Genomic DNA, 19,288 nt, shown 5'->3' with positions numbered 1-19,288 from the left:
CCTATTGGCAGACATCCATTTAAAATGTAGGCAACGGCATGAAAAAAGTGGTTTCTACTTTTACTTTTATACTTTAAGTACATTTACAAGCCTGTACTTTGTTACTTTTACTTGAGTAAAGAAGTTTAATCACTACTTCCACTTTTACCAGAGTATTTTTTAACACAAGTATCTGTACTTTTACTCAAGTACGGAAAGTGAGTACTTTTGCCATCTCTGCGTATGGTACAGATTTATGTCTTTACTTCAGCTCTAAGCTGTGTAGGATGGCAAAGTCAGGAAAAAGGCAGTTAAGATCTTTGCAATAATAATAATAATAATAATAATAATAGAACTTTATTGATCTTGCATTGGAGAAATCTACTTCTTCTTCTAAATGTTTATTGTATTTTAATGTTTAATATGTTTAGATGGTGTCTGAACACTTGTCAGCACCTAAAACCAACCTTTTCTTCAATGAATCTTGACTCATACAGATTCTGTTTTTGCACATTTTGAAGTTTCAGACTCAATCCCAATACCTGAAAAGCCACAGAGGAAGTTCATAATAAGTGCTGTCCGAATAGTGTCCAGGAAGCAGTCAGCTTCTTAGCATCAATTTATGTACAGCTAGGTGCTATACGATTGCCCACAATTATTTGCGTGACAGACACTGTATCTAGTTCAGGAGTGGTCTAACATCAGGAATCTGACAACTGTAGGTCACAAAGTAGTTAGAGCAACTTAAAAAAAAAAAAAATCAAAGTCCCTCTACGATATCTGCTTACTGTTTGTGGTAACTATTTTAAATATTTGTCTAAAAGTGTATTGTCTAAATAAAACATCTATGTAATCACCTGCGGAATAATTTTTGTTTCCATATATTTGGATGGATATGCTGTAAAAGGATGTAATTTAGAAGACTTGCAGAATAATAAATTTTTACAATTATTCTTAAGTTAAAGGTTCATAAAATAAGTAAACAAAGTTCTGTATGGAGCAGCACTTGTAGTCCTGCATCCATCCTTGTAAATATTTCCAAACTCTTGACCAGGCTTTACTTAAAAACCAATCTGTCTTTTATAGAGTAGATTATATAAACAACAAAAATAATTTAAGAGTTAGACAAGGCTATATATAGCTATATCTCTACCCCTACTTCAGGTTAGACTGTGTGTTTTTAGACACAGTTCTTCCTTCCACTAAACTTTCCATTTCCATATACTTTAAAACAGCACAATGTGAAGTGCCAGGTTTTTGTGTGGCGGGTGTTACAGATTATCTATTACACTGCTGTCCACTCACTATCTTCTTGTAGTGACCATAAGTGGTGTGTCTTTGTTTATTGTTCTTCTTTGTAATAACTCTGTTTAATACAACAGATTTAAAAAAAAAACAGAATCATCAGAATTCTCCCAAATAAGCATATGAAATATTTCTCTTTGTATGAGTTTCAGGTGTTGAGGTGAATTTATGAAATAATTCTAAAAACCTCTTAAATAATATTATAACCTATTCATACACACCTGTAAACATTGTTTTTAAAAGTTCTACAGAGGTCTAGTGCTTTTAAAAAGCAACTGGAGAGAGTTTGAAAACTTCTGCAAGTTATATTCCTTTGATTTTCCCACCTTCATTCTTATAGTAAGTTTGAGTTAGATTATCACAAATATTGTCCCAATCAAAAACACAAGCAGATGATTAGTCTTCGAGTGTTTAATGTGCAGAGATGGGAAGTAACGAAGTACAAATACTTCATTACTGTACTCAAGTAGATTTTTCTGATATTTTTACTTTACTTTGCTACTAATTTTTATGGTGACTTTTTACTTCTACTCCTTACATTTTTACACAAATATCTGTACTTTCTACTCCTTACATTTTAAAAAATTGGCTCGTTACTTTAGATTTGAATCATTTCAATGGAGTTACCGTTATTATTTTTCACGTCATCAATACCAAATTCTATCTAATTGGATGGGAATCTACATTGCATTTGACGCACCACTACAAGATGAATCGACAGATTCGGCGGTATTCATTGGCGGCAAATCATTGCAGCTTGGTGGCGGTGGCGTTAGCATAGTAGTATGGACGACAAGATGATTGAAAATGAACACAACGGAGATCTAGTCCTATTGGCAGACATCCATTTAAAATGTAGGCAACGGCATGAAAAAAGTGGTTTCTACTTTTACTTTTATACTTTAAGTACATTTACAAGCCTGTACTTTGTTACTTTTACTTGAGTAAAGAAGTTTAATCACTACTTCCACTTTTACCAGAGTATTTTTTAACACAAGTATCTGTACTTTTACTCAAGTACGGAAGGTGAGTACTTTTGCCATCTCTGCGTATGGTACAGATTTATGTCTTTACTTCAGCTCTAAGCTGTGTAGGATGGCAAAGTCAGGAAAAAGGCAGTTAAGATCTTTGCAATAATAATAATAATAATAATAGAACTTTATTGATCTTGCATTGGAGAAATCTACTTCTTCTTCTAAATGTTTATTGTATTTTAATGTTTAATATGTTTAGATGGTGTCTGAACACTTGTCAGCACCTAAAACCAACCTTTTCTTCAATGAATCTTGACTCATACAGATTCTGTTTTTGCACATTTTGAAGTTTCAGACTCAATCCCAATACCTGAAAAGCCACAGAGGAAGTTCATAATAAGTGCTGTCCGAATAGTGTCCAGGAAGCAGTCAGCTTCTTAGCATCAATTTATGTACAGCTAGGTGCTATACGATTGCCCACAATTATTTGCGTGACAGACACTGTATCTAGTTCAGGAGTGGTCTAACATCAGGAATCTGACAACTGTAGGTCACAAAGTAGTTAGAGCAACTTAAAAAAAAAAAAAAATCAAAGTCCCTCTACGATATCTGCTTACTGTTTGTGGTAACTATTTTAAATATTTGTCTAAAAGTGTATTGTCTAAATAAAACATCTATGTAATCACCTGCGGAATAATTTTTGTTTCCATATATTTGGATGGATATGCTGTAAAAGGATGTAATTTAGAAGACTTGCAGAATAATAAATTTTTACAATTATTCTTAAGTTAAAGGTTCATAAAATAAGTAAACAAAGTTCTGTATGGAGCAGCACTTGTAGTCCTGCATCCATCCTTGTAAATATTTCCAAACTCTTGACCAGGCTTTACTTAAAAACCAATCTGTCTTTTATAGAGTAGATTATATAAACAACAAAAATAATTTAAGAGTTAGACAAGGCTATATATAGCTATATCTCTACCCCTACTTCAGGTTAGACTGTGTGTTTTTAGACACAGTTCTTCCTTCCACTAAACTTTCCATTTCCATATACTTTAAAACAGCACAATGTGAAGTGCCAGGTTTTTGTGTGGCGGGTGTTACAGATTATCTATTACACTGCTGTCCACTCACTATCTTCTTGTAGTGACCATAAGTGGTGTGTCTTTGTTTATTGTTCTTCTTTGTAATAACTCTGTTTAATACAACAGATTTAAAAAAAAAACAGAATCATCAGAATTCTCCCAAATAAGCATATGAAATATTTCTCTTTGTATGAGTTTCAGGTGTTGAGGTGAATTTATGAAATAATTCTAAAAACCTCTTAAATAATATTATAACCTATTCATACACACCTGTAAACATTGTTTTTAAAAGTTCTACAGAGGTCTAGTGCTTTTAAAAAGCAACTGGAGAGAGTTTGAAAACTTCTGCAAGTTATATTCCTTTGATTTTCCCACCTTCATTCTTATAGTAAGTTTGAGTTAGATTATCACAAATATTGTCCCAATCAAAAACACAAGCAGATGATTAGTCTTCGAGTGTTTAATGTGCAGAGATGGGAAGTAACGAAGTACAAATACTTCATTACTGTACTCAAGTAGATTTTTCTGATATTTTTACTTTACTTTGCTACTAATTTTTATGGTGACTTTTTACTTCTACTCCTTACATTTTTACACAAATATCTGTACTTTCTACTCCTTACATTTAAAAAAATTGGCTCGTTACTTTAGTTTTGAATCATTTCAATGGAGTTACCGTTATTATTTTTCACGTCATCAATACCAAATTCAATCTAATTGGATGGGAATCTACATTGCATTTGACGCACCACTACAAGATGAATCGACAGATTCGGTGGTATTCATTGGCGGCAAATCATTGCAGCTTGGTGGCGTTGGCGTTAGCATAGTAGCATGGACGACGAGATGATTGAAAATGAACATAACAGAGATCTAGTCCTATTGGCAGACATCCATTTAAATGAAAAAAGTGGTTTCTACTTTTACTTTTATACTTTAAGTAAATTTACAAGCCTGTACTTTGTTACTTTTACTTGAGTAAAGAAGTTTAATCAGTAGCTACTTCCACTTTTACCAGAGTATTTTTAACGCAAGTATCTGTACTTTTACTCAAGTACGGAAAGTGAGTACTTTTGCCATCTCTGTTAATGTGTCACATGAACGTGGACATTTGCTGCTGTCCGACAGTAACATTCTCACTGGTACACACAGACCTGACCTAGAATTGCTACTTAGAATTGGACTGAACCATCTCTTAGGAACGGAGGGGGGGGCACGGCAGGAAATGTTGACTGGGATGTAATGGAGTAGGGCCAGTGGAAAGCGGAGGCGAGGAATATTCCCGTTTCACAATGTTACCGTGATAATGTTGTGATTTGATAATGTTCGCGGTATGAAGTGAAGGAAACCGGAACCTGAGCTAACATTCCAGGTGAGTGTTTCCCTTGTTTTTGTTCTCGTTGCAGCTGGAGAGTCTCGCCGCCGCGGCTCTCGCCTCCTGGCAACGGGCGCACGCGGGTCCTCCTCCCGGGGACATCACACTCCGGTATCCGCTCTTCCCTGCCTCTGCCCCCCTCCACCTCCACCACCACCCCCTGAAGGGTGACTGGAGCTGCTGACTGGCTGGCTAGCTAAACCCACACGTCGCGTCTTGGCCTCGCTCACACGGCGACCTCCCTCCCTTCTCTTACTCTTTCTTTTTTTTTTCTCGGCTCGCAAATGACGGTTTTTGCGGCGCAACAGAAGCGGATTATTCAAGATGTTTTCGGCGTGGTGTGAAACCCGCGGAGAAACGTTGGTTTTTACCCCCATTATCACAGCGGAGGACCGCCCGAGCTTCGTGAAAATGGAAAAAAAGGGACACAATGCAGCATGCATGTTCTGCATTCTTCAGGAGCTCCACGCCGTCGGTATTGTATTTTCATCTGAAATGTGTTTTATATGATTTATAAACGCGTAACGAGATTACAGGCCCCGGTTTGTGATTTTTGTCGGCCAGCCCCTATCATCTGCTGGGCGATTTAATTGTTATATTGTTAACGGAGCTGAACACAACTTGGAGGGGGGATACAAAAAAAAGAAAAAAGGAACGTTTACCCAAGGCGGGCTTTGAGTTGTCTTTTTATTATCCCCACAGGAGAATCATTTAGGAGGTATTTTTTCAGTTTTTGTGTGTGTTGCCGTTTGTTCTGGCTCTCATCAGCCGTCCACTGCCTCCCTCTTCGGGGGAAGACTTTGTTTGCGCTGGCCGAGAGGCTCCATGAATGCGAGCGCTGAAGTCCTCCCTTCCCCCCGCACCTCCACCACTTCTCTGGCGAAACAGGAACAACTTCTTTTAGGAAAAAGGGAAAAAAAAAAAGTTCCTGGAGTTTTAAGCGCCATGGAATAACTTTGTCCGCCAAGAGTTGTCCAGTGAGGCGCTGAGATTTGAGCAGAGGGGGGAAGGCTTCAGAGTCCCTGCAGTTGTTGTGTTCAGGGGGGTTTAGTTGCAGAGGTTTGGAGGTGTAGAGCTTTTTTTAAGGACTTCCCAGATTAGGGCCTGTTTGTTAGCAACTTGTGGCATTGTCCTGTGTTATCTTGGTTGGATTGTGACGAAGAATGACTTCTGATCTTGTTTAACTTGACCCTTTTAGTGGGAGAATAATCTACAGGTCCTTTGTTAGTTTGCGTATTTCATATAGAAGATAAGTTTTGAATACTTCCTAATATGTATTTATGGTAGAGGATTAGGGCCATTGAAAAACTAAAAAAGTGAACTGATTTTTACATTTTATTTCAGTATAATATGAGGAATAAAAGTCAGAATTCTGACTTTAATCTCAGAATTCTTACTGAATTCTGACAGCTAACAAACATGTTAGCATCAAGCTGTAGCCATGTCTGTTTTAGAGAATAAACTAGCTCTCTTGTTTAATCACCTTCTGCTCTTCCATTAATGAAATAGCTTCACCAGGCATGTAAAAAGTTGCCTAATTCCCTCATTTTCCACCAATGTGTTACTGGACCTCACAAACAACTCACATCTTTGTCAGTAAGACTGAGTGCTCACACATCTCTTCCTTTATAGGGCCCATCTACATAAAGATCCATAGTTCTGAGAAAAAGGTCAGAATTCTGACTTTTTTTCTGAATTCTGACAGCTAACAAGCATTTTAGCATCAAGCTGTAGCCATGTCTATTTTAGAAACCAGCTCTCTTGTTTTAATCACCTTCTGCTCTTCCATTAATGAAATAGCCTCTCTGGGGACCCCTCGGGCACGTAAAAAGTTGCCTAATTCCGTCATTTTCCACCAATGTGTTACTGGCCCTCACAAACAACTCACATCTTCAGTGTCAGTAAAGCTGGGTGCTCACACATCTCTCCCTTTATAGGGCCCATCTACATAAAGATCCAAAATTCTGAGATTAAAGTCTGAGTTCTGAGGAACAAAAAAAGTCTGAATTCTGAGAAAAAAAGTCTGAATTCTGACTTTTTTCAGAATTATGACTTTAATCTCAGAATTCTGACTGTTTTTGACAGCTAACAAACATGTTAGCATCAAGCCGTAGCCATGTCTGTTTTAGAGACTAAACTAGCTCTTTTGTTTTAATCACCTTCTGCTCTTCCATTAATGAAATAGCATCACCAGGGACCCCTCGGGCACGTAAAAAGTCACCTAATTCTGTCATTTTCCACCAATGTGTTACTGGTCCTCACAAACAACTCACATCTTCTGTGTCAGTAAAACTGGGTGCTCACACATCTCTTCCTTCATGGTGCCCATCTACATGAAGATAAATTCGGAGATTAAAGTTACAATGCCGAGATTAAAATAAGAATTCTGAGATTAAAGTCAAAATTCTAAGATTAAAGTCGTAATTCTGACTTTTTTCCCCATATTAAACTGAAATATTATTTGATAATCAGTAAACTTTTTTTATTTTTTATTTTTACAGTGGCCCTAATCCTCTTTCGTATGTGTTTGAAAAGATCTGAAAAGTTGCTTCATAAAACTAGTGGTCAGCCTGCCGGAGACAAGATTTAGCCAATTTTCTCTAAATTGGAAGGTTGAAAGCTGACACTCAAACCTTTTTTGTATTTGTTACATGCGTCAAAACTAGAAACTCACCGTTTTCAGTTCTATAAACACACCAGTCAACTTAAGCCAAAAAATAAGAAAATCACACAAAGGTTAAGAGGCAGATGTTATAATTTGCCGTTGAATTTAAAACACCAGCTATTTTGGCTACTTTTTAAAAAAAGTTATGGATCAAACAACCCGTGCACTTATACAATGGCTTTTTTTTCCTGCACATAAGGCCATGAAAATATTTCCAGGTAAAATGTTTAGGTGTTAATTAAGTGTTTTAAAACTTGACCGCATGTCCCATTTTTTCATGTTATAAAATGTGAAAAGTTGTTACCCTAATATTGGAAAATATATATTGGATATTTCCTCAAAGCATTTAATATCTTTAACTATCTATTTAGATTCTGACATCTGTATATTTATCTATCTACTTTGATCCACCTTTTTTGTAATTGAATAAAATTCAACTAAATACTTATTTTGTATTTCAATATTAATACTATGGGCCAGATTTATCAAGATCCAATTTTGCGTGCAGTAATTTGCGCTCGCAAACTGGAATTTTGCGCAAGGGGCTGGACCATGGTTTGCGGGTGATTTAACAAGAGCGATTGCGTAACTGGTGGAAGGTGCAAAACTGTTGGAGACGCCCTATTTAAATGATGGTTTTGCGCGTTTTGTGGTTTGCGGCAAAGTAGTTTGTAGTCTGTACAAACTAGTGCATTAAGAAATTTAAATCTTACAGTGACCCCCAACAAAAAAAATAAATAAGTAAATATATATATATATATATATATATATATATATATATATATATATATATATATATATATATATATTTTATAAATTGGCAACCTTTATTCCCTAAGGTGGTATGTGCTGCAGTAAAAAAAAAAAAAAAAAAACAGGTGTTATGTATTGGCCTGTGACTGTGGATGAGATCCCCGCAGCATTTGGCATGTTGCTCCACAGGCGCAGGGGGAGAACCCCGACCCCGTCGGACAGCACTTCTGAAAAAACGAGATTGGGAGATCCCAGCTCTCGCTGCAACCGTACGCTGGAATGACCCAGATGCAAAAAAGTGCAATGTTGCAAGGAGTTTTGTGATATCTGGTATTGCGTGGGTCCTCCTTGTGGCTGGCTCCAAATCCATTCGGAGTTCCCCCAACAGCTCCAAAATGGCAATATGCTGGATAAACTATATGTTTTGATGATCGTTTCCTCGTTCATTGCAAAAATATTCACACGGAGTGAAAAAATGCGCTCTCTGCGTCTCCTTGCTTTATTTCGATGTCTCCTTCTTGCGACAATAACCGCTGCCATGTGTGCGCGATTACGCATACAGACCATTTGCACCTTCTTTTGAAACGTGTTAAATATAGAGTCAGATACCGTTAGCAAAATTGCTTTCAGGTTTAATAAATCACTTTGCGAGTGCTAAATTAATATATTTGCATGTTCTCCTCCCACAAGACGCACTTTAGCGTGTAAACGCCCCATATTGCATATTCATTGCAGAAAAAGTACTAAATGGATAAGAGGCGCTATTTAGCACGTTTTAAAGACCAAATCCTTTTAGCACGCTGTTGATAGATCAGTTTGTACATTTTTTAGCGTGCGCAGTGAAATAGCTCACGTTTTAATACACGCAAACCTTTGATAGATCCGGCCCTATGTGTATAAATTGGAACCTGGAGCAGATTGTACAACATTTTCTCAGAAGACAAGGAAATAGTTTTCTAATTACCGGTACACCAATGTGATGAGTCTAAAATAGAGATTGCTGTATCAAAATAAAAAATAAAGTCATTGTTTAAAAAATACTTTGCTTTAATTAGCAATAATGTGCTTTCAAACAAGAGGAATCAAATGTGTAGGTAAATAACTAAGGCTGTTGCGTTTCAAAAAGTATGAACAACTTTAAGACCCTTTTATGTGGCGATAAGGTCATTTTCTATATTCTAAAGCATATTTTCCTCCACAAAATTGGCCACAGATAATATGAAACAAAACAGCATTCGGCTTACCTTAGAAGAGTAGACTATCAATGATATTTCCCTCATTTGAAATCTCCTAATCTAAAGCAGCAAATAAAAAGCTGTTATTTAGGGCCGGCAGTGAAATGACAGTCCCTCCCTTGCTGATGGTAGCATAACTTGCACTGTTCAACCCATCTGTGATACGATTTGGCCAATGTTCCCCTGATCAGCTCTGATTGGTCTTAGGCTGGTTTTGACTTCACAAAATCAGAGGGCCTCCCATTCCCGGTCTGTAAACGCATCAACCAACAGCAGGCATCTTGATTTGCTTTTTTTAATTTAAATGAAAGGATCAAGTTTATGGACATACGCTTTGACACGTAATTGGGATAAACCTGTAGCCATCGCTTCCTTTACCAGATATCATTGCTAGGCAGAAACTGAAAGTCTATATTGGCAATAACATGTAAACTCAAAGAAAGTGGGAACTTGGTGTTGACCAGGAAAAGCCATGGCACTTCAAACTGCCTTTTGACCTAGTGCTCCAATTCAGAGTGAAAGGACCACCACCAGATGGTCTAGGGTTCATTGTCTGGTCCAAAGCCACCTTCTAAGTAGGTTCTGTGTTTGCTGAGCCTGAATTGCAACGCTTCCTGTTAGAGGACCCTGGTTTCTTCGGTAGCTGTGAAACTCCTGCTCATTTTGTCCACTTCGTTCCCACACATTGCCATTTTTTCCCCTCAATCTTTTCACCTCATACCCACAACCAAATCGCTTCTTATCCCAAAATTTAAACACTTGCATGTCAATTTATTTCTTTTAATTTTAAGCTAAGTACTTTTATGTATTTTAAGAATAACTTTTGCAAAAAGTGCAAATTTCATACATTTAATTCTATAATATTTTCTCTAAACTTTGTAAATGTCCTTCTCCCATTTGTTTGGTACTGATCTATGTTTAGATCAGATAAGTGTGATTAAAAATGATCCCTTATCAATGCAAACTAAATCCAAGCAACCTCCTGCTGGTAGATATAATTCATTTAGGTCACATATTAACATTACCCTACATTACAAAGTTATTAGTTGTGAAAGCAGGTAAGGAAGCACAAATGATTACAAGAGCGACTCTCCTGTATGACATTGGCATTAAGCCGGGCATACATTACATGGTTCGCTATTTTTTACCCATTCTCCAGTCGAGGAAGAATTTTTTGGACCGGGCTGAAACTCAGCCCGGTCCAAAAAATACGGGGGTAACGAGGGGCGATTAGCCTCTCGCTACCACCTCCCGATCAAGAGGTCGTAAGGTCGGGAGAAAATCAAACATTTTTTAAATTCATTAGTGGTGAAATCCTGCTGCTGAATCAGAGCTACAAGCCGATTTATCAGAACAACTCGCGCACTTTGCGCCTGCAAATAAGGGAGTTTTTCTTCTTCCAGATTGACAAGTCCGACCAGTCCCATCTCTCGGTGCTAAGTCTGACTTGTGGTTTTTAGACATGGAGTGAACAGGTAGATTTCAGAGCGTCGGGCCGTACAGTGTTAAGACAAACACATATTGAGCCGTGAACTTATAAATCCTGCAATTTCATAGTACAGTTTGAGCTTTGGCTGAATACAATGATTGAACATTTTGTTCAGCGTATGCCCGGCCTTAGAAGTTTGTCTGATTTCTTGTTTCTGTGAAGATTTTGCCGGTAGCAGTCACCAATGATTTCTAGTAGATAGACAATGTTGCATCTTGTGTGTGATGCAGCACTTCTCCTAAAACTATGTTTTTCTAATTCAGAAAAGAAGCACAATGACTGAAAGTAGACAAAGCTAACTGGCCAACGTTTCCGCATCCAGCATCTTCAATAGCTGAGTTTGAAAGCTCAGTGGCTGCACTCCATCAAGTTTACTCGATATATACCAAAACCAGCTTTGAGCACCTTCTCCCCCTCCCATCGATCTGACAAGCCCTCCCTTATGGTAGTGGAGGGCGGCTTTTACCGTTTTTGTCTTTGTAGGGTTCACAAAGACCAAAAATGAAAATATTTTAAAAAGAGACTGCACTAAAGTAAGTCCCTGAATGAACAGCAGAGAAATTATAGTTTCCCTCTAGATTTATGATTTATGAAGCGCCTATATCCAAGAAGATATAAATGGCCTTTAGCCTTGAACTTCAAAAATCTATACATTTGGGCATAAAAACACCAATCTGGTCAGATGTGATATTGTATCTGCAGCATTTGAAGTATTATAATCTACCGAATATTTAATCTAACCAGCCCTTTAGGATTACGATGTTGCAGCAGGTCTGGGTCCATTAGGCATAAAATCACCCAATCCTGGTTACCAGCTAATTTGTTTGTTTATCTTATCTTCAAGCTGTTTCCCTTTATAATGCGAGCTCAAACGTCTTTAAAAGAATCACAGTTTCCTCTCATACTGCAAGGACAAGCCTCTGTTTTGATTCCTAACTTGCACGCTGGTCGATAAGTGAGGTATAAACCAGTGCCCCAGTTGCTGTAGTCTCCACAGACCCCAGCTGTGTTCTGGTAGTGTGTTTACTACTTGCAGGCCTTGTCAACACCAGCGACGGAGTGCTTTTTCTTGCCGTTTCCTTGTTTGTGCTTCAGCAGATGAACAAAGTTCTCTCCCTTCTGTTCCAGGTGTGAATGACTTGTGGCTGTAGGTTGTCCTGAGAGGGCCAGGTTCCTGCACAACAGCCTGCGCGGCTGACTGGGAGGAGTTGAGGAGAGAGCAGACATCAGTGCCCAGGGGACCTGAGGCCCACTTCTCCATATGAGGCCCTGTTGAAAGGGCAGGGGGGGCTTCTGAGGTAACCCATCTTGACTTTGCCTGCATGTTTTCTTGTTTTTTTATTTGCTATTCTTATTGTTTTCCTCTTCATCCAGCAGTTTTTTTTTTCTGTTTGCACATGCTTGTCATGTTCTCAGGAATGCGTGCCTTCAAATAGTTAATGTGATCATTTCTCTTGTAGTTTTGCTGCAAAAAAAAAAAAAGATGAGATAGATTCATGTTTTAGGGAAACATAAGCTCAGTTTGAAGGTGGTTAAAAAATGTATTTCTTCTTCCAATTATAAACACATGATTATCTATTTTGATGCATTTACCACAACTGCCATGGAAACAAACATTGCTTTCAAAGTCCAACTGGTGCCATAAACTGAAAGCATACCGAGGCTGCAGCAGCAGGAAGAAGCCAGCCGCTCGCTCTTCCTGAAGCTCGTCATTATCTCTTTGACATTTATCTAAGAAGGTGCCTGCATTCTGATAGGAAGATCTCTCAGCTGTGGAGTGGTTTCAAGGTGAATTTCCTCAGCGGTTCAGGTTATCCTGGCAGCCTTTGGTCTGTTTTTTTTTTTCTTGTGATTGGGCGTGTTGCTGGTGGACAAAGCACGGTCGAGATGCTCTCCCTGAGAACGCCCTGCTCGCCGTTTATCTATCAGCTATCTTACCAAGAAGAGTGTTAACCAAAAACCACAGCGGGGTGAAGGACTCTGGGAAATAGATATTGATGTCTCTGAAACAGATTTATTTTTGCCTCTGAGTACTGGCTTCTCAAGTTTCAATGCATTTGTTTGCTTCGTGGGTTTCCTAATTCAAACTCTCGCAGGGTTTTTTGTTGCATCTGACGAGGAGGTATATGTTGGAGGGGTTGTATTTGTGCATCGTTTAGAGCTACGCAGCGGATTAATCCCCATCCTGACTGTTTTTTTCATATTGTTTAAATGTTTATTTTCACCCCGCTACATTATTACAGTAGTCTCAGAAACTTTGAAGTGGCTCCATTAAGAGAACATATCAGTTTTCCATTAACCTGAGTCTTTGACTAAGAGGTTCATTCACAATTCATTAACGATTTTAATTTATCCGCATGAGCCTTCATACTGCAGTAATTATAAAGGATTCCCACAGGACAAATAAAAATACAGCTGGTTGTTAAAAATAATGCTGAACAATTGCCAGATCTCAACTCCTGCTAATATTACAGTCATATTACAAAAATATGATCTCACAGTTTCAGAACACTGCTTGTTGGCACATTTGCTCATTTTGTTTGGAAGCTGTAAAATAAACATTAAGCAACTTCCATGAAATAGTATCTATGATATCAGATTTTTAAAACCTTCTTTTGACTGTTTGTTTTAGATTCGAACTATATAAGCTATAGTAAACAAAAGAAGATTAATGTAGTCTATCTGCTTTTAGTAAAGATGGAAGAGTAAGAAGTAATATTGCTGAAAAAATAAAAAAGCTGTATTATCATAGAAATACAGGATGTGAGATATTTTTGTCGACTATTCTGAAGACGATTGCTTCAAACTGTGTTTTCAATGGCGGTTTGTCTTTTCCAACGTCAAAATGGCCCCATCACTCCTACTTCAGTCAAATCTGTGTTTTTGTTGGTGTGTTTTTGTGTAATGAACAGTAGAAGTAGAAGTCTGTCTCAGTAGCAGATGTGTTAAGGTAAACACACAGTGCCTGAATTGTTGTTACCTTCCAAATATTGCATCCAAGCAACGTTTGTTTACTGTGATATTGTGATGCGGGTTGTGTTGTATCGGTAAGCTAAGAACAATTTTTTTTATTATAGTTAGAATTGTTATTAATCAATGTTATTTATTTTTTCTTAAGATTAAGTATATAATAAAAATCTGTTCTGTTTGGTTGAAGTCTGTAGTTATATATGCTTACCTTGTTGAATATTGTTCCTTTTAGTTGTGTGACTTTATAGAGAGAAACGTAAGCAGGTTAGATTCCTTGGGTGTTTGACACTGTAAGGAAACTTCTTACAGTTAGTATAGCAAACAAAATTTGTATATATATATATATATATATATATATATTAGTGTTGCAACGATGCCATTTTTTGGCCAATACCTGCCTGTGCAGTATCGGCCAATACCATACCGATATTATCTGTTTGAAATTGTGTATATATATGAAGAACTGCATACTACTTGGATGTAAAATAATTGCCATCATGGCTTTGTCAAGCTGCTGCCTACCTCTGTGAAGCAGGAAAAAGACTAATACAAAGTGAATCCAGTAGAGCTTTTTATTGCCTACCTGGATTGGTCGACAATAGTTGAATAAACTTTTGGCTCTCAAAATACGTGTGTGTGTGTGTGTGTGTGTGTGTGTGTGTGTGTGTGTGTGTGTGTGTGTGTGTGTGTGTGTGTGTGTGTGTGTGTGTGTGTGTGTGTGTGTGTGTGTGTGTGTGTGTATGAAAACGAATCACTCAACCATTCAGCCTTCTGGTAAGACAAATTACCATTTTACTGATTAAATTTACCTTTTTGCAGCTTGTCATAATGGTGCTATTGCTGTAAATGCTGCTTTCTGTTCTTATACGATATTATCTATCAGGTCAGTGGGTGGCTCTGTAAGGTGGCCTGGATAGATTTGTGTTTAAATGTTGCCGACTGCCCCTGAAAGTGACCCGAATGACTAAAATCCAACGCATCCTGCAACCATCTACAGTTTCTTCCTGTCAGTATTCAGTGAGCTAGTCTGGGATGCAGGGCAGTTATGATTTCGACTTCGAAACAGTGTTGATTTTTATGATCATTTAAGTTTATTTGGCTGAAAAGTCTAATTTTTGCAACAGTTTAGTCATTTCTGTATGTGATGATTTTAGTCAATTTTTAGTCTACCTTTAGTCAGCTTCATTAAAAGAAAAAAAATTATATTCTCTATCTGTATACAAAAAAAAATATAAATGTCAACAAGTTAAAACAAAACCATTAATTATAGCTTTCTTATCTTTAAAACGTACATATTATGTACATCATGTGATTAGACACATCAATTAGAATTAATACTAACATGTTAAAGCAATAAAATTGCATTAAAAATAAAAACAAAAATATGAGTTCATAGTTTTGTTTTGTTTTTTAAGCTACTTTACTGGCACCCCTCTTCTGAAATTGTAGTCGCAAATCAAAATAACAAAGGATTAAAGAAACTAAACTAGCTTTTACACTAATTGTCGACAATAGATTTAAACCTTTGCTGCCTTGATTGCAGGAAGAATCAGCCCAGTCCATACAGCATGAATTTCTCCATACCCATCAAATCACTGCACATCTGGGTAAACAACTGGCTGGTGGCCCTTCTACTCAGCACTTGAACCAGTTACCTTGAGAGCTGCTGTTTTAGCTGCCACCTACATACGTTTTTTTGTTCTAATTTATTAAAACGCACATGGGGATTAGCTAAAGGTTTAAAATGCTATATTTCAGCCTCAGATCCTTTCGTAGTAAGTGACAAATGCTGAGGAAGTAGTTGGTGGGGTAAAACTTGAACAGACAGAATGGGATGCACTCTTTCAAATCGTTTAGCTTTTAACTGGAATATTTCATGCATTATAAGCAGAAATGTTTTAAGTCTCTTTTTATCTCTGACAAACCAACCATTTATATTTTCGTTAACTCTCATCTTTACAAAAAAACGTGCATGCCCCGTCATGTTTAGCTCAAGTAGCAATCTTCATTTTGTCATTATCTTTGAATCATGAAAAAAGCTGCACCAATGAAATAATTTAATCATCTTTGATTAAAAACAACACTGCTATACTATAGAATAGTTGAGAAAACAGCTTTAAGGCAGCAATCTGTAAAAGGTTTGAATTGCTGCAGTTTGCATGATTATCTCTCAGCAGAAAGTTGGTATCGGAATACCATGAATGTATGCTATTATGGTCTTTCAGTCTGACGCAGTTATCCAGCAGCGGTAGTGAAACTAAAGGTTCAGAAAAGCAGTGGAGCAACATTACGAACGCCATAACAATCGACCTATGTAAGGACATGGCTCCACTACAGACAGCCAAGAAAGACTGATTTAGAGCAATGATTAAAATGCTGGATTAAAGGTACGGCTTACCCGGAGGAAAATACCGTACTTTGTCCAAAATACAATTCAATCATCATTCAAACAACATCAAAGTATACTGGAAACAGCAACATCCAGTTTTCCACAACAGGTCTGTGGTCTGACAACAGAGCCAAACCTTAGTGCACTTCATCAAAATGAATATTTTAGGTCTTTTTATTGAACTAAAAAGATTTTGTTTCGAAAGCAATGTCAAAGTTTGTAAATCACTCTTTTTATTATGTTGCAGTTTACTCAGAAAATTGTTTTAAACCCCCCCCCCCAAAATCATTCATATATTGGGTGGTTTCTGTGGCGAGGTAAAAGTATTTTTTCTGTCTTATATTGTTAATAGCGATAAAACAATTTTGATTTATCATCTAAATGATAAGTTAGAATTAACTACATGTGATGAACTTTTTTTTCCCTTTTTACCTTTGTTTTCTGTTGGGGATTGACAAATTCTGAAGGAAATTACTAAATGTGGTCACCATGGGGTATTTAGTGACATAAATCCCACTTTATTTATGTAACTGGTGTCCTAAACAAGCCTGTTTTTATTTGTATAGTTTCCAGTTGCAGTATTCGTGGAGCCATACAGTTACCTGAGAAAAAACTGTCTACAAGAAATATTTTTCATCCTCCTTTTTATCATCATGATAATAGTACCACAAAAAACCTTGATAAAATTTGAAGTCCATATCGCCCAGCCCTACTTGGTTTCCAGTTAAACTGCCAGTATGTTTAAAAGAAAAAAAGGATATAAATTTGTAGGCGATTGGCCCAACACTAAGCGATTACTTTGTGATCAGATCTGATCGAGCCCATAGACAAACAGATACCGACCATATGGAATCTTGTGGTAAAAAAGTCACTGAATAATTCACATGTATTCTTTGTTTTCTTATTAACCAACTCAGATTTAAAAGCTTAGTTTAAAAAATCATAGTTTAAAAGATCATGTTGTTTCATCAAGGTGCCTAAAATATTAAATATGTAATTGAACCAGATCAATCAGCACAACCCATTAATATAGACGGAATAAGCTTAAATTAAGTTTATAAAGTCCACATTAACCTTGGAGGAGTTGGACTTTTTATAGCTGGTGTTCTGTCAGAACAGCATACGCTGTCAGATCAGCATATGCTTGGTTTTAATCTAAAGTCACAAAATAAACCACAGCCAATGTTTTTTGTGATTTTATACATGAAAACAATATCTAACCAAATTTAAATTCCAGCACGCATGTTTTTTACTACTAAAGTAACTTATTTACTTAACTTAGTAACTTATATTGTTTTAGCTATAGAGGCCTCCTCTAACAACATCTTGAAACTCATCATGTCAGGCTGTTTTTGCATAATAACAGTATAATCAAAGCTGATTTTCTTTTTTCAAAGTTAAAATAAAGGTGTTTTTGCTGGTCGGTACACTGCTGCTAAAATTCAATGTGGTAATAATTCTCTGTTGTGCTTTTGCGTGCGTGTTTATTAGAACGATGTATTCTGATCTGATAGTGTGTGCTGTTGTGATAGAACACCGGCTAACATTAGCATGTCTGTCGGTGTTTACTTCTACTACACATTTGCGTGTGTACGTTTTTTGCACTACTATTATTGCATCATCTTCTAACAACAGTCGTACTTTAATCCTTCAAGTACGACTGAAGTAATTAAAAGAAGAATCTGCATGGATTCCTTGATATGAGTATATTCCAGCTTCGTTATGACAAAGAAGATGAGCATTAACGCGTTCAGGTGACAGAGTAACCAAACCGACCACAGTTTAACCATGTAAATGGTAATAATGTATACCAATGTGTGACTCTCATTTTCTTTTGATCCCTTTCAGTTCATAGTATTATTTATGATAGTGTTAGCAATGTTCTTTCCAGTCTGATGTGTTTCCTCCATGTTTAAATGTTTTCTTTCCTTCCGTCGTTGCTATATTTCATATCTTTTAGTGTAGGAGGTCAGGGTCTTGTTTGAGTGTGGGGATGGCCCCTACAAGATCCTCAGGGATGTTCTCCGCTGAGTCAGAGTGTACGGATCTATCGCTTTCGTGTTTCTGTGCTGTGATTGACATTTCTGACGCAGACGGGGTGCACCCAGAGGAGGGCTCTTCTCAGATAGAGAAGCTAATGGGCCACTATAGCTGGGATCATTATCATCTTTGGATGCTTGGTGGAGAAAAAAAGAAAAAAAAGAAGTAAATTAGGCAGGCTTTGCTGCTCTTGGGCTAGCATAAAACAAGTTGAAGCATTAATTTCTGTTGCTGTAACAGAAGAAAGAAGAAAAACCTTTCTTGAAGCTAACATTAGTTAGAGATTTAATCCCTTCACTGAAGGTTTTACATTTATTTGAAAATAATCCTATAACATTCTGAGCCATAGATCATCTTGTTCATAATAAACTGACTTTTTAAAATTAATTTAAAATCTATATGTCACATTGTTCAGGAAGTATAATATTGATAAGATTTCCGTCTTCTGAACGACAAAACACCATTATGTCTGTTGGTATGAAGAAAGAGGGGCCGTTTGAAAGTAAAACCTTTCCTGTTTGACCTCCTGCTGAGGGATTTTTAAAGGGGATTTTAAATTGGATTTTTAAAAACAAGCAAAATGAACTGAATTGAAACGTTTTATGTGTTTATCTCTTACCTGGTTTACAAAAAATCTTAAGCAGAAGCTGTTTTTGGAGTTGACAATAAAGCTAGCTAAGGTGAGCAAATTTAACCATTTTAGCCATGTTTCCACTTTTCTTTAGTAACATGTAAAACTAAACTTTTATTTTTTATTAACATTTAAAAATAAAACACTTGATGAACCTCTGGAAGACAAAACCATATATATATATTTTTTTCTAAAAGGAGTAGTTTCTTCCATTTTCATGACCCAGCAGCAGGTTATGTAGACCAGATAAATTCTGCTACATATGTATGCCATATATTGTTTGACTACTTTAAGTTCTTTATTGATGATGATCCACTTAATTTATCCAAAATCAAGGAAATTCACTTTATAGCAGCAAGAGAGCAACATAAGGATGTCCATAAACAATATCACAAAAC

At 36.9% G+C, this 19,288-nt stretch overlaps 1 protein-coding gene and 1 long non-coding RNA gene across 2 annotated transcripts in view; one reads left to right on the top strand and one right to left on the bottom strand.

Moving 5' to 3' along the window:
* Positions 1-4,769: 4,769 nt before the first annotated feature.
* Positions 4,770-19,288, top strand: part of bcl9 (BCL9 transcription coactivator) — a 44,733-nt gene continuing 30,214 nt past the window's right edge. The window contains exons 1-2 of the mRNA XM_038306775.1: positions 4,770-5,193; positions 11,989-12,158. The gene's annotated coding sequence lies outside the window, so the exon portion shown is untranslated. The remainder of the gene's footprint in view (positions 5,194-11,988; positions 12,159-19,288) is intronic.
* On the bottom strand, positions 5,376-5,831 carry LOC119797625. Its single transcript, XR_005282606.1, has 2 exons — positions 5,674-5,831; positions 5,376-5,594 (listed from the first exon to the last, which is right to left on the bottom strand). It is a non-coding gene; the product is annotated as an uncharacterized LOC119797625 (long non-coding RNA).

This window comes from Cyprinodon tularosa, unplaced genomic scaffold, assembly GCF_016077235.1.
Source record: "Cyprinodon tularosa strain WSP-4 unplaced genomic scaffold, ASM1607723v1 ctg590, whole genome shotgun sequence".
Lineage (NCBI taxonomy): Eukaryota > Metazoa > Chordata > Actinopteri > Cyprinodontiformes > Cyprinodontidae > Cyprinodon > Cyprinodon tularosa.
Note: the sequence above shows the minus strand (reverse complement) of the source record. Positions and strands in the feature narration are given on the sequence as shown.